The sequence below is a fragment of the Ovis canadensis genome, chromosome 4 (assembly GCF_042477335.2).
Source record: "Ovis canadensis isolate MfBH-ARS-UI-01 breed Bighorn chromosome 4, ARS-UI_OviCan_v2, whole genome shotgun sequence".
Taxonomy (NCBI): domain Eukaryota; kingdom Metazoa; phylum Chordata; class Mammalia; order Artiodactyla; family Bovidae; genus Ovis; species Ovis canadensis.
In genome coordinates this window covers 127,531,233-127,547,490 of record NC_091248.1, presented here as the reverse complement: position 1 = coordinate 127,547,490, position 16,258 = coordinate 127,531,233, and the positions used below count along the sequence as shown (strand labels likewise).

Genomic DNA, 16,258 nt, shown 5'->3' with positions numbered 1-16,258 from the left:
TTGCAGGTCAGGCAGAGGCGGGGCTAGAAGTCTCTTCTGCTCTCCATGCGGAAGGGTGGGCATCATGGGGTGCAGTGCCAGGTGTGTGACCTCCCTTGTCCAAGCCTCCCGGGGAAGAGCTCCTCCACTGTCCAAGTCCACTTGGACCTCCGGGGTGGGTCCGTGTCCTGCAGCCAGGTCTAGGCCGCATTTCCTGAGCAGACCTGGCCCCAGGATACCCCTGCCATGCTCTGCTCCTTCCCATGGGGCTCCTTTGCTGTGGGTTGTGGCCTCTTTCAAAAGTGAATCAAGAGCAGCTTCTTGAGGCCCTTCCCTGTTTCTATTTGCCTTCTCTTCCCCAGCCCAGAGACTGTCCTGCCCCACATGGCACTGGGCCTTAAAAGCCATCGTGTCTGCCATCTTAATGGGCAAGGACACAACTCTCCGAAAGATGCAGAGTTGCCTGGTCGACATTCCATGCTGATCTGCTGCATCAAGTTTTAAGCCAAGACTCCAGTGGCTGGGATGTTGCCGGGGTTCCACGGCACAAGGGAGCACAGGCCCTCCTCAGGAGGCGTGGCTTCTCTTAGAGTTCTGTTGAGAGGGACTGCCAGAGACAAGTGAGGATGGGCTGGGGGTGCAGAGCAGGAGGCCCTCTGTGTTCTGGAAGGTGTGATGACCGACCTGAGAACTCAGGAGCCCAGCCACCTCTTCTCACCTGACCAGAGGCTGCTCTGGACACAGCGGGGGCCAGGGACCTCTGGGATGGAGCGGGCAAGTGAGGGGCCTGGGAGCCGGACTCCAGGCCTAGGAAGACAGGCCGGAAGCCACGGAGGCCTGCACCTCAGATGGGCGCACTTGCTCAGGCTCCGTGAGGATGTGGCGCAGGCCCCGCAGCCAGGCCTGGTCCCTGCGCCCTTCCTTGGCGCCCAGCCACTGGAGGCCTCAGCTCTCATGGGGTGCTGGCACAGAGGTGAGGGGCGGCTGGGGGGCTGTAGGCACGGCCCTCGTGCTCCCACAGGACCCCTTCGACGTGCCGCACGAGCTCCCTCAGCTGGGCCTCCTGCTCGGCTCCGTCCCCCTTGTTGTTAAAGCCGCAGTGTCGCCTTGAGCAGAGCACGTCCAGCTTGGCCAGCGCCCGGTTGTCGGTCTCCCGCAGGTACCTTTCCAAGGAGCCACCATCCAGGTCTTCGTTCCGCGTGAACACCAGGATGGTGCGGGCCAGGATGCCCTTCCCGAACACCTCCTGGAGGCGCCCAGCCACCCGCTGGTCCTCTTCAGTGAAGCGGCCGAGCTGAGTCACCAGGAGCACCGCGTGCGGCCCCGGCCAGGAACGGGCGCCAGCCTCGCCAATGCCCTGAGCGGTCCCCCGCGGCGCCTCCCAGCAGGACAGGATGTCGGGGGTGTCGATGACCTGCAGCACCCTCCCCGCCCACGCGCGGCGCTCCTCCTGGAAGGCCTGGGTCACCGGGCGGGCGCTGAGCTTGGACTCGAACACTCTCCTCCCAAGGATGCTGTTTCCCGTGGCGCTTTTCCCGCTCCCGGATTTTCCCACCAGGATGAGCCTCAGCGTCTGTGGGGTCCCTTCATCTCCCCGCAGCCCTGGAAGCATCAAGAGAAGGTGGGGGGACGAGGTTAGAGCCCCTCCCCCGCTTTAGCCTGCCCGGGGCCAGACGGTCCGGGTGTGGGCAGGACAAAGGAAGCCCAGCGTCTGCATCCGAGATATGCCCTAGGTTCACATGCTTTCCTTCCTTTTCTCCTTTTTTCACTTTTGGGGAAAACATTACGGCAGAAAATAAATAACATATAATGTACTGTTTGAACCCTGTTTATGTGTAGCCTTTGGTACATTCACATTGCTGGGCAGTCATCACTTGGGCATCTCAAGATCTTTCCATCTTTCCGAATGACACCCTGTCCCCAGTAAACACTCACTCTCCATCCTGCCTCCCCCAACACACGATGTCCGCTGCTCTTTCTCTCTCCATGTGTTCGACTGTTCTAAGGACCTCACATTACTGGGATCAGGCAATTTTTTCCCTGCTGTGTCTGGCTTATTCACTTTGCATAATGTGTGCAAGCTTCATCCATGTTGGAGCAAGTGTCAGGATTGCCTTCCTTTTTAAGGCTGAATAATATTCCACTGTAGGTGTAGGTGTATATATGAATGTAGGTGTATATGTGAATCCATATTCAGATATATATGGAGTTGGGGGACTGTTTCCACTTTTTGCTATTGTGAATAATGCTACTATGCACCTCAGTGAACATATATTCACAATCTGTTTAAACTTTATGGGGTATATTCCCCAGAAGTGGAATTGTGGGATCATATGGTAGAATGCCACGTTTCATGCTTCTGTTTTGAAACTTCTTCTCGGGCCACCTAGTCCCACCAAGTGGGATCATCCCCTCATGAACTGGGAGCCTGAGCTTCTCGAGCACCTCTGGTTGGAGACCCTTTCCAGGAAGAGGGTGAAGTTGGAAGCACAAGCCTCTGTGTCTGTCCTCTCCCTGCCATGATCGAACACACCACATTACCTTCAATTTTCCCAACAAGGAGTGTTGTGAGGGTGGGGACCTTTCAGCCAGACTCCCAGCTCCACAGCACAACTCACACTGGGGTCACAGTCCTAAGCTCCACCGTTGAAGTTTGGGCTGGACACCCTTACCCAGGAGAATATCAGAACCATCAGCTGCGAGTAGATGTTTCATGCCCATCTAATACTGAGGATCCCATGTCCAGATTTTAGAAATGACTGTGGCTGGAAGGCATGAAGGGAGTTCCCTTCTGGCCTTGCAGGTCCCAGGACCCACAGCACATAGAGAAGCATCAAACCCTAACTGGTTCCCAGTCTGTTCCCAGCGAAGACATTGGTGTGTCTCAGTGCAGAGCCCTCAGCCTCCTGAGGCCAGGACTGGCACCATCTTCTTCCAGCTCTGCCCAGCAGTGGTGTGTTTCTCCTGCCTTTCTGCCTTGGTGGGCTGACCCACCCACCAACTCCGACTGGAAGATATGGGCTCCCTCCAGCTTCTGCAGGTGACCTGAGTGAATGCCTGGGAGATCCACAGAAGCAGGGAAGGGCAATGTCCATCTGTACTCAAATGCAAAGCTGGAGGAGGACAGTGGTTTCCCATATGGGCAAGCCTGGAGACACTCATGCCACACCTTTGGACTTAAAAGCCAAATACATCGAGCACAGAAGAGAAATTTTGAAGTAATACTGAACCCCGATTGCTGCAAAAAGGATAAATCAGGTGTGAACACTGGGATTGTGGCTTTCTTATCCAGCTTAATATTATGGGTTTCTCCCAATGGCTCAGGCCACTGAAGTTCATCTAATAAAAACATAAGTACATGGAACTGCATAATAAATTGCCAATCAATTCCTTTGTCCAGGAAAGTGATGGATTTCCAGCATTCCTAAATTCCTAAGTTCTGTCTCCCCAGGTTAGATGTCAAGTTGAACCCATGAAAGTGAAGCCCCTGACTCTGATGAAACAGCTTTTGGGGAGACGGAGCCCCTTGGGAAGACATCCTATGTGTTCACTAGTGCTTTGCAGCCCCCGTGGTCCTGAGAGTCTCACAGCAGAGCCAGCGCGACACCCACCAGGGGCCTGGGGCGAGCCGTCTATCACACCCACGAACACATCCTTCCTGACACTCAGTGAAGGGGCAGTGACTGTGGTCTGTCACCCCCTTTGACCCACGGCACCATCAGGGGCCCTCCCCTCTGGCTGGGTGGGGTAAAGGAAGGCCCAATCCAAACGCCCAGTGATGGCCACCCCGGTGGGCAAATCTCTGACAGCGGGGACTCCGGCTGCCCCCCCAGCACACCACCTGCCCTTCAGGCCCCAACCCCGCCTCTCTCAAGTTCATGTCTGCTAGAAAGTTGTTTTACCTCCTGACCCGTCTGGAGAAGGATCCTGGGATGCACCTTCTTCAGTTTCCTCCATCTAGAAAAAACTCATCATGTGTCTTACTGAGGTTTCCTCCGAGCTTTCAGGGGCTCCTGATTTTGCCTTTCTCTTGCCCATGGAAGCTGTTTGTATCGGTTTGTAGGCATGGGACGGGGTGAGGGGGTGTCTGAGACACCCGCTACTTCCTTTAGGGACCCTGTTTCCCCCTTCCTTCCCCTGCACATGGTCTCCACTTGGGTGGGGTGGATTCTGTGATGGGGAGAAATGACCAGAGACTCATCCTGACAGACACTGTCCTGGGAGCAGTGGCCAATGTGCCGGGTGGATGTGAGGAGGACGTTGCTGGAGGGGCTGGTGAGGGGCTCATGGGACCAGGACGATCTGTGGGGGAAGCCTGGCAGTGAGGGCCACAGAGGCCGAGTGCTGGGTGGTGAGGAGGGCGGCAGACAAGCACATGCTTCCTCTCCCTGTGGGGTCCATTCCTGCCAGGAGCCTCGGGTCCTCGGCACTCAGCTCCAGGCCACCGACTCGGGTGGTCGTGCTGCCGGGGCCTCCGTGTCCCTGGAGATGTGGATGCTGAGTCCAAACTACACATTCCTGAGATCTTGTCCCCCTGGAAGTTCCCAGGACATTGCACAATATTTTCTAGAGCAATTCCCAGTCCTCTTTGCCAAGGAGGGCATTGTCACCCACCAGGAACTCCTGTCATCCACTCTCAAGCCCAGAGAGCTGTCTGCCCAGCCCCGGCCACCTCACCCCAGACCCTGCCCGACGGGGCATCACCACACGTGGGCCACGCGCCAGTGTTTGTCTCCAACATGGAGCAGATCTGTCAGCCTGTGAGGTTTCTCAGGAGAAAAGTGAGACTCACAGAGTGTCCTGCCCAAGGGTAGGCGGGGAGTGCCAGGCAGAGCCCAAAGGCTGCGAGGTCCTCCTGATTCCCCTGGCTCCTCCCATTGCTCCTGAAACAGGCGCACACACAGACACTCTCACAAACACACACTCACAAACATACAAACAAAAGATACACACAAACACAGCACATGCACTACTTACACACATACACGTACAAAAGTACAAACATAGCACACACATACAACACACACAAACACATATTTACTCACAAACATATGAACATACATACACAGCACACAAACACAAACGTAAGACACAGAGACCACTCACACACACATATTCACAACAACCCATACATAGAAACACAACACACACCATTCATGCATATGCTCACAAACATACAAACACACATATAAACATACATATGACACAAACATAACACACATGGAAAACACACATATATTCATCTATACACAAATTGACACACACCATTCACATACACACAAACATAACACACACACATATACATACACATATACACACAAACACACTATGCACAGCACCCCTGCAACACATTCTCAAGCACAATACACACACACACAGACTCACACACACTCACAAACATACAAACAAAAGATACACACAAACACAACACATACACTACTTACACACATACACGTACAAAAGTACAGACATAGCACACACATACAACACACATGAACACACATGACTCACAAACATATGAACATACATACATGGCACACAAACACAAACATATGACACAGAGACCACTCACATACATATATTCACAACATAGACATACAAATATACACACACACAACATTCCACTCCACACACAAACATACAAACAAACATATAAACACACATGCAACACATGCAAACATAATACACACATATACTCATTTATACACAAATAGACACACAAAACACATATATCACACCAACATAACACACACATGTATACACACAAACACACTATGCACCGCACCCCCACAACACACTCTCAAGCACAACACACACACACAGACTCACACACAGGCAGGGTCACCACAGCCTTGGACTTACCGCCATGGTGTCTGTGGGGCAGGAGGAATGCCCATGTCTTGCGTCTCCTGGGGCCGTGTGCTCTCCTGAACTCTCTCTGTCTCCTTTGAGAGCTAACACACTGCAGGCTGAATGGAGGAGATCAGAGACAGTGCCCCAAACATACCCACACATAGAGGACATGACGGATAGTTTTTCAGTATTACGTGATCCGGAAGCTCAGCTCCAGAACTGCCCTTGAGAGTGCAGCTGTCAGCTGTGAGAAGAGGGAAGAGGGAGTGGGCGGAGCCCTCCGGCCAGGCCCACCCCGCCCCCCAAGCAGAAAGCTCTGCCGGCTGTGCTAGTCTGTGGCCCTGGTGGCACCCCCCTGCAGTGTTCTCACCTGGAAAACCCCATGGACAGAGGAGCCTGGCAGGCTGCAGTCCATGCGGGCGCAGAGAGTGGGACACGACAGAGTGACTTCACTGGTAACGTCAACAGGGGAAACAGGAACATGAATGTTATTACTTTGATCCTGCATTAGGACAAGTGGAACTCAGGGGCTTAAACCAAAGCAGCAGATCTTTCGGAAAATGTTTAACACTGAATTCAGTGTTAAATATCTTACATCAAGTTTCCAGGAATGAAATGTAGTCTTCTTTTTCCTAAAGAGTTAGATTTTTGAGGGGGTTATTTTTTCCATTTCAGAGAAACTACTGGATTATGCTTCCTCGGTTTTATTTATTGATTTGTCAACTTCAGCAACATCAATCCTTTTTAAGTAAGATTTGTGGTTGTTCTTACTCACATGTTAGTCCTTCTCTAACTGTTGAATCTTCTCGTGTTTGAGATTTTCGTTTGTTGTGAAAGGCTTTCCTATAAATAAGACATTTACTTTTGAATTATATCTTTTCCTACCTCTCTGCTTCTAACTCATTTACGGGTCCTGAAATGATTCACTTTTTATCTTCACTTTGTTTCTCTGAGCCTGCATTTTCTTCTCATTCTTCCTTCTAACATCTCCTCTTGGGAATTTTGCTTTTGAGTTTGTATTCTTATTATAGTGTTTCATAGTCTAAAGCACATGAGGAAATATTTTTACATTGGGTTACGTTCTCTTATGATTTGATTCCATTTTTATGTATCATATTCATTTATGTGTAGAGAAATAGTGCAGAAACATTTTTGTTTAACTTCTTCCTTTTTCATTTTTTAAGTGGTGTTTGCTCAGCTGATGCATTGGGTTGTTTTGTTTTTTTTTTTAATTTACTTTGATAACTCTCTGTTTTCTGCTGCTGCTATTGCTAAGTCACTTCAGTCGTATCCAACTCTATGCGACCCCAGAGACGGCAGCCCACCAGAATCCCCCGTCCCTGGGATTCTCCAGGCAAGAACACTGGAGTAGGTTGCCGTTTCCTTCTCCAATGCATGGACGTGAAAAGTGAAAGTGAAGTCGCTCAGTCATGTCAGACTCCCAGCGACCCCATGGACTGCAGCCTACCAGGCTCCTCCCTCCATGGGATTTGCCAGGCAAGAGTACTGGAGTGGGTTGCCATTGCCTTCTCCATCTGTTTTCTAATAATATAATATTGTGATCTGTTCCCCCTCTCAGTCCAATGGTCCTATACTCATTGCTATAACTACCACATGACTCATAGTTTTAATTTTTTAACTTTATTTTATTATGATAAGAACACTTAAGATGAGATCTAACCATAAAACAGTCTGGAGGCGTCTCAAAAATTGAAAAACAGAGGTACTAAATGATCCTGCAATTTTACTTCTGGGCATTGATTCAAAAAATTGAAATCAGAATCTTAAAGAAACACTAGCATTTCTACATTTATTAGAGCACTATTCCCAATATTCAAGAGGTGGAAACAGCCTGAATATCCATCAACAGATGAGTGGATTAAAAGAGAAGCATACAGTGGAATATTATTCAACCTTAAAAAAGAAAAATCACACCATATGAGACAATACAAATAAAATATGAGAACAGTATACTAAATGATACAAGGCAGTCACAGAAAGACAGATGCTGTGTGATTCCATTTATATACAAAATAGTTATTAAAGTCATAGAATCAGGGAGTGGAATGGTGGTTGCTAGAGGCTGGAACATAGGTAATATACACTTACTCTTTCATTAGGTGGGGCTGAGCTTGTCTTCATAGTGTACTTTTTAGCCAGTGTATGTTGTGATAATGTTACCTGGAAACCTGTTGTTTTCCTTCAGTACAGGTTAGTGACTCCAAGGCAGACCTTCAGAACTGGAAAGCCATTTGGACAGCATTCCATTAAACCTACTCTAATTCTCTTTATTCACTGAAAAGAGAACCAAATTCCAGAGAACTGGTGACTCTGCAAGGCTCAAAGAGATTGACAAGAAAAGATTAGAACCTTGCCTACTGACTTCTCATCTAGATTCCCACACTTCACTAGAAGGTGGCTGCAAATATTTTAAGATGCATATCTAAAAAAGAAAGACTATATTCTAAAAAATATAACCACAATATCAAAGGTAGTATAAATTTTTCATTTTATCACATATCCTTTCATTAGATTTCATGGATTATCTCATAATTTATTTATAGTTTACTTTGTTTGCAGCAGGATGCAAAAAAAAATAAAAAGTCCAGTAAAATGATCCAAGTTCATTTTATGCATTTCCTGCCTCAGATTTTAAATCAGTCATTTCTCCAAGAGAGCCTGGATTATTTGCACAGAAACTGATCCTGAAGACTATAATCTGGGCTGGTCTAATTAGCTCATCCAAGGCATTCTTCTTTTCTGTTACACTATTTTTGATCTCGAACATTTATTTTTGATTCTTAGGATTTCATGTCTCTGCTTACATGGCCCATCTATTCTTACATTAGAGCCCTAGGACATTCATCTTAGTTGTTTTAAATTCCTGGTCTAATCATTCCAAGATCCCTGGGTAGACAAATAAATCTCGCCTGCCATTTCAATAAGTAATGAATGTTGCCCATTATCAAGTCACCAGCATTTCAGGCCCAGACAGTGTGCCCTGAGGGGAATTCAGATTGGAGAAAAACAGGATACTGGCCCTAAATAGCTAAGATGCATATCAAAGGAATGGTTTCAATGAGCCCAGACTCTTGCATCTTCCCATATGTAGAAAAGCACTATAATCATTAATTTGAGTGTCTGGCTTTTTGTGATTGGAAGCAATCTTTTGATGCTTGACCATACATTTTGTTTTCTTTTGTTTTGTTTTCAGTGAAGGTTCCTATATATCCTGTCTCCTCCACTATCTCTTTGGAACAGTTCCTCAGAGCCATTTGAGAGAGTGTCTCCCAAGCTATAGTCTTCAGTACTTCCTCAAATACAATACCATTCTCAACTTTTAGGTTGTGAATTTTTGTTCAGTTGACACCTGCCATGTCTAGTACTGATGCTTGGTCTGTCTTTTCAAATTATATTTTTTGCTCTTTAGTATGTCTGCTCGTTTTTCTCACCAGCTGGACACGATGACCTGGGTAAACAAAACTGCAATTGTAAAGAAGCCTTTAGTACTGTGGTGCTGGGGTGAGGGAGGGGACATAGTCTATTGTCTATGAGCACATCACAGTTCTAGTGAGCCTTTGCCTCTGGACTGTGAGCCTCACAAGCGTTTTTCTCCCCCACCCCAGGTTCGAGCATTTGAGTGGACTGGAGGTGGCTATTTCCCTTTTCCTATATGAATGGCTTAGAACTGACTGTAGTAGTATATTTCTCTTTCTCTAAGTGAGTTAGGCTTTGATAAAACCCCAGCAGGTCAGGCTCTGGTTAACTGCTTTCCTCTGAGGGCAGGCCTTGTTGAGAAGAACAAGATGCTTTGCCCCATTTCAAAATGATTCCTTTTCCCCTCCCCTGCAGGGAGAAGGCATTGGCAACCCACTCCAGTACTCTCACCTGGAAAATCCCATGGAGGGAGGAGCCTGGTAGGCTGCAGTCCATGGGGTCGCTAAGAGTCAGACGTGACTGAGTGACTTCACTTTCACTTTCCACTTTCATGCATTGGAGAAGGAAATGGCAACCCACTCCAGTGTTCTTGCCTGGAGAATTTCAGGGACGGGGGAGCCTGATGGGCTGCCGTCTGTGGGGTCGCATAGAGTCGGACCCAACTGAAGCGACTTAGCAGCAGCAGCAGCAGCAGGAAGCACTAGGGGATTTTTTGGATATTTACTATCAGAACCTGGTGGGGCTCGCAGAAGTAAAACTCACAAAAGTGTGGGTTGTTCAACGACAGGATCCTCCTGGAATTTTAACTCCACACTGACCATCGAGCAAATGGTCAATCCCAGTCTTGCTGCCCCAGCACTGGTGCCCACGCTGAGTCTCTGCTCTCCTGAGCCATGGCTCCCTGTATTTCCCTGTCTGTTCTCTTGTCTTGGGGACAGCACCTTGCCCTGTCTCCTCAAAGCAACCTCTGAAGTATTCGAGAAAAGTTGATTTTTCAGTCCATTCAACTTTCACTTATTCTTAGGATGGAGTAGTGACTTCCAAGCTTCTGACATGTAACCAGAAACTTAAAGTCAGATTTATCAATTGGATTCCATATTGTATCTGTATTTTGGGCTCAGTTTAGAAATGTTTTCCTCACTCTCGTGTTTTGAAAGAATTTGTTTGCTTTCTTCCAATAGCATATAGTTTTTAACAAATACTTGATGAATTTAGGATACTTCTTACATTGATATGAGGACTGAATCCAATTTTATACTTTTTCAAATGGTTATTCAATTATTTCAATACTTTTCATTACAATGTCCATCTTCTCTCCATTGATATGGAATGTTGCCTTTATTATATACTAAATTTCCCTATGCAAATGAGCATTTGTAGAGATTTTCTGTTGTTTTTTTCCCCCCTACTGGCCTATCTGTGCACCAATTCTCTAAGAGGCTTTATGATGTTATTTACTATCCGGCCTCTCCTTTTTTCTTTTTCTAATTCTCATTCCTATAATCACTTTCTTTTCTATTTGCATTGATGGATATCACAAATACCATTGGGAAGTGAGGTGGAATGATTATAGTTTTAGTGAGAAAGTATTTCTCCATTGAGTAAGTTGCTGGCTTTTGGGATGAGTAGAGAAATAGATAAGAAAGTATGTGTCAATTCATATTTTATGAAATGTTTTTACTATAAAAGGCTATCTTAATATCAGTGATTTTCCTCTTATTTAACCTGCGCTCCTCACTCTAGTGTTCCAGAGAAAATCCCATGCAGTTATGATGTAGCCCTTTTTAAAATGTCAGATTCTGAGGATGTCCCTGGTAGTCCACCCTCGCAATGTACAGGCCCCAGATTCATTTTGGTGAGGGAAATATATCTCACATATCACAATTAAGAGTTCAATTGCAACAACTAAAGATCCTACAAGCTGCATTTAAAAAAGATGTCACAATGAAGATTGAAGATCCATGTGCTGGTGTGGCCAAATAGATAAATAAATATTTAAAATAATTTTTTAAATGTCAGATTCTGTTTTCATTAATACATGATTAGGATTTTGTATTGATATTCATACATGAGATTCAACTGTAGCTTTCTGTTTGATAAAATCTTTGTCAACTTTGTGGCTCAAAGTTACATTTACTTCTTAGAATTTTAAGGTTTACTTTATTTTCCTATATTCTGAAATAATTTAAGAAAAATTGGGATTCTCAGGAATCAAGTGCCCATGATTGCTAACGGTTTCATGGAATTCTCCTGTGAAACCATGTGAGAGTTGATGCTATCTTGTGAGGAATTTTCCACTACTTTCTCTATTCTTCCTTCCAGGAATCCTGTTCTACTTCAGTGTTATGTCTCTGTTGTGTTTTTCACTTGCTAAGTTGTGTCCACCTCTTTGTGACCCTATGAACTGCAGCCTGCCAGGCTTCCTTGTCCTTTACTATCTCCCAGAGTTTCCTCAAACTCATGTCCACTAAGCTGGTGATGCCACCAACCATCTCATCCTCTGTCACCACCTTCTTGCCCTCAATCTTTCCCAGCATCAGGGTCTTTTCCAATGAGTTGGCTCTTCACAAAGTACTAGCCCAAAGTACTAGAGCATCAGCTTCAGCATCAGTGGCCAAAGTATTGGAGCTTCAGCTTCAGTATTAGTCCTTCCAGTGAATATTCAGAGTTGATTTCCTTTAGGATTGACTGGTTAAATCTCCTTGCTGGCCAAGGGACTCTCAAGTCTTCCCCATCACCACAGTTCAAAAGCATCAATTCTTCAGTGCTCAGCCTTATTTATGGTCCAACTCTCACATCCATACATGACTACTGGAGAAACCACAGCTTTGACTATATAGACTTTTGTCAGCAAGGTGATGTTTCTGCTTTTTAATATGCTGTCTAGGTGTGTCATAGCTTTTCTTTCAAGGAGCAAGTGTTTTTTAATTTTGTGGCTTCAGTCAATATCCACAGTGATTTTGGAGTCCACCAAAATAAAATCTGGCACTGTTTCCACTTTTTCCCCATCTATTTGCCATGAAGTGATGGGACCAGATGCCATGATCTTAGTTTTCTGAATGTTGAGCTTTAAGACAACTTTTTCACTCTCCTCTTTCACCCTCATCAAGAGGCTCTTTAGTTCATCTTCACTTTCTGCGATTAAAGTGGCATCATCTGCATACCTGAGGTTGTTGGTGTTTCTGTCAGAAATCTTGATTGCAGCTTGTGATTCCTTCAGCCCAGCATTTCACATGATGTACTCTACGCTGAAGTTAAATAAGCAGAGTGGCAATATATAGCCTTGAGGTACTCCTTTCCCAGTTTTGAACCAGTCCATTTTTCCATGTCTGATTCTAATTGTTGCCTCTTGACCAGTTAGACCCAGAGACATGTAAGATGGCCTTGTATTCCTATCTCTTTAAGAGTTTTCCAGTTTGTTGTGATCCACATTCAAAGGCTTTACTCTAGTCAAAGAAGCAGCAGGAGATGTTTTTCTGGAATTCTCTTGATCCAGTGTTGTTGGCAGTTTGATCCCTGGTTTCTCTGCCTTTTCTAAATCCAGCTTGTACATCTGGAAGTTTTTGCTTCATGTACTGTTGAAGCCTAGCTTGAAGGATTTTGAGCATTACCTTGCTAGCATGTGAAATGAGCACAATCGTACAGTAGTGTGAATATTCTTTGGTGTTGCCTTTCTTTGGGATTGGAATGAAAATTTTTCCACTCCTGTGGCCACTGCTGAGTTTCCCAAATTTGCCAGCATACTGAGTGCAGGACTTTAACAGCATCATCTTTTAGAATTTTAAATAGCTCAGCTGAAATCCCATCACCTCCACTAGCTTTGCTCATAATAATTCTTCCTAAGGCCCACTTGAGTTTACACTCCAGGATATCTGGCTCTAGGTGACTGACCCCATGTGATTATCTGGGTCATTAAGACCTTTTTTGTATAGTTCTTCTGTGTATTTTTGTCACCTTTTCTTAATCTCTTCTGCTCCTGTTAGATCCTTGCCATATCTTCCCTCTATTTTGCCCGTCTTTGCATGAAATATTCCCTTGTGAGTAAAAGTTGTTCAGTCATGTCCAACTCTTTGCAACCCCAGGACTGTAGTCCACTGTAACCCACTAGGCTCCTCTGCTCATAGAATTCTCCAGGCAAGAATATTGGAGTGGGTAGCCATTTCTTTTTCCAGGGAATCTTCCTGACCCAGGGATTAAATCTTGGTCTCCTGAATTGCAGGCAGGTTCTTTACTGTCTGAGCCACCAGGGAAGCCCAGTTATCTTAAAAAGATCTCTAGTCTTTCCCATTCTATTGTTTTCCTCTAGTTCTTTGCATTGTTCACTCAAGAAGGCTTTCTTCTTTCTCCTTGCTATTCTCTGGAACTCTGCATTCAGTTGGGTATATATTTTGTTTGTCCTTTGCCTTTTGGTGCTCTACTTTTCTTATTTATTTGTATGGCCTCCTCAGACAACCACTTTGCCTGCTTACATTTCTTTTTCCTTGGGATGGTTTCAGTTATCACCTCATGTACACTGTTACAAACCTCTGTCCATAGTTCTTCAGGCACTCTGTGTACCGAACCTACTCCCTTGAATCTATTCTTCACCTCCTCTGTTTAATCATAAAGGGATTTAATTTAGGTCAAACCTGAATGATCTAGTGGTGTTCCCTAATTTCTTCAATTTAAGCCTGAATTTTGCAATAAGGAGCTCATGACCACAGTGAGCTTCAGGTCTTATTTTTCCTGACTGTATAAAGCTTGTCCATCTTCAGCTGTAAGGGATATAATCAATCTGATTTCAGTATTGACCATCTGGTGAGGGTCAATATTGATAAGTTCTATTTATCCACAATAGGTGTATGTAATTTAAAATTTCAACAATAGCAGATCTGTTTTCTCAGTCACTGCAGGATTATTGTCTCAACTATGTAGCCAGATGACCATCAGACCCACTTCAAACATTTTATTTTATGATAAATCATAAGGCACCCATTATTGCTTCTAAATATTAGAGTACTTTTACAATAAGAACATCAAATTTATCTTCCTTCATGCAACTTGACAAATAAGACTAGGTTAGTTCTATGTGACATGTGCAAATTTCAGGACAGTTTTCACATGTCTCACCATGTGGTTGTTTTCCTTCCATATTGAGAGTCTCCATGTGGGACTATTGTCTCTCCTCCATCCATGCTTTCTTTCTGTTTGAGTCTGGATTGTTAGTGCTTTTTAATGAGCACTCTTTCATGGCATAGGATGCTAACTACTGCCACCAGGATTCTTCAGATTTGATTTTTAAACCTGAACTTTTTCAAAAACAAAATGTATATATTATTTTGTTAAATGGAAAAAAAAATTACAGTAAAAAACATTTAAACATGCAAACGCTACTTTCATCACAGCAACACAGGAGAGGCATTTAGTGGGAATTAGAATAATAAATAGAAGATATCAAAGAACAAATCCTCTGTGAAAATACTTCACCTGGCTTAGAAGACTTGATTTATATATTCAGTAGAGTAAGAAATCAGGGTTGGGAATGGTTTCAACTTAATCTGAACATTATTTTTCTTTCCTTTGTAAACTATAGCTGACTTGCCTACTCTCCACAGCCTCTGATGTGGACACCACTGCTGTTCAGGATATCAGTCTGAGGATCATGCTGGTCGAGAAGACCACAAGTGGAAAAAGTGTGACTGCAAACACCATCCTCAGGGAAAAAGTATTTGACTCTAGGATTTCTGCTGAAGCTGTTACCAAAACTTGTCAGAAAGCATCCCGGAAATGGAAGGGATGGAAGGGGAAAGACACTCCCCTTGTTGACACTCCAGGGCTCTTCGACACCCAGAAGACCCAAATGGCCACCTGCAAGGAAATCAGCCAATGTGTCCTCACCTCCTGTCCTGGGCCTCACTCCATCGTCTTGGTCCTGAGGCTGGGCCACTACACACAGGAAGAGCAAGAAACTGTGGTGTTGGTCAAGAATCTCTTTGGGAAAGCAGCCATGAAGTATATGATCATCTTATTCACTTGCAGAGATGAACTGGGGGACCAGAGCCTGAGCGACTTTTCAAAGGATGTAGATGTAAACTTATGAAGCCTCCTCCAGGAGTGTGGACACCGCTGCTATGCATTCAGTAACAGCAGAAACACAGAGCAGGCTGAGAAGGAAGCTCAGGTGCAGGAGCTGGTGGAGCTGATAGACAAGATAGTGCAGAACAACCAAGGGGCTTACTTTTCTGACCAGATACAAGGGCACATTGGAAAGCCTGAGAAAGCTGGAGGAAGTCTTGAATAAACGATATGCTGATCAATTAGAAATAGAAATCCAAAAAGTGGAAAAGGAGTGTGCTCAAGTATGCAAGAAGATTATACAGGAAAAATAGGGGAAAATTAAATTACCAAAGATGAAATATGAAGAGAAACTAGGAAACATTAGGAAGGAGTCTCAAGACAATATATTTAGCTGTGTATTTGAAGAAATTATGAAGCTGCTTTCAAGAATATTTCCTTTGTTCAAGAAGTAACAATTTTTTTCAAAGTTTACTATAGTTAGCAAAGCATCTCTCCAGCTCACTCCCTGTTGCTCTCCATGCCTCCCTCCCCTCCAACAAATACCAACTACAAGATTGCTTAGTTTGAGTTCTGGTTCATTGGACATGGTTCAAAGACTCAAATGAAAGGAATTACAAGGCTGAAATGCATTTTGCATTGAGCATTAACACTACCTGTGAAACACATTACACAGGCCCCTTGTGAATATTGTGTAAATGTCAGCAAAGCTTCCAGTCTCCCCCCAGCAGCAGTGTTCTCTGGTTCCTGAGAGATGAGATGATAAATGTTTGTTGTTTTTAGCCACTAAGTTTTGGGTAATTTGTTACACAGCAGTAGATAACAAGTACAAGACATAATGTATGTTTATGCATATATACAAAATATTTATTTAAATATTGGCCACTCTGCTCGCCACTGGGGAAATGAATTTCAGATTCCAGGAATCAGGGGT

At 44.9% G+C, this 16,258-nt stretch overlaps 2 pseudogenes; one reads left to right on the top strand and one right to left on the bottom strand.

Moving 5' to 3' along the window:
* Positions 1-692: 692 nt before the first annotated feature.
* Positions 693-6,073, bottom strand: LOC138439625 (GTPase IMAP family member 6-like; annotated as a pseudogene).
* A 3,223-nt stretch (positions 6,074-9,296) lies between these two features.
* Positions 9,297-15,857, top strand: LOC138439841 (GTPase IMAP family member 7-like; annotated as a pseudogene).
* The last annotated feature ends 401 nt before the right edge of the window (positions 15,858-16,258 follow it).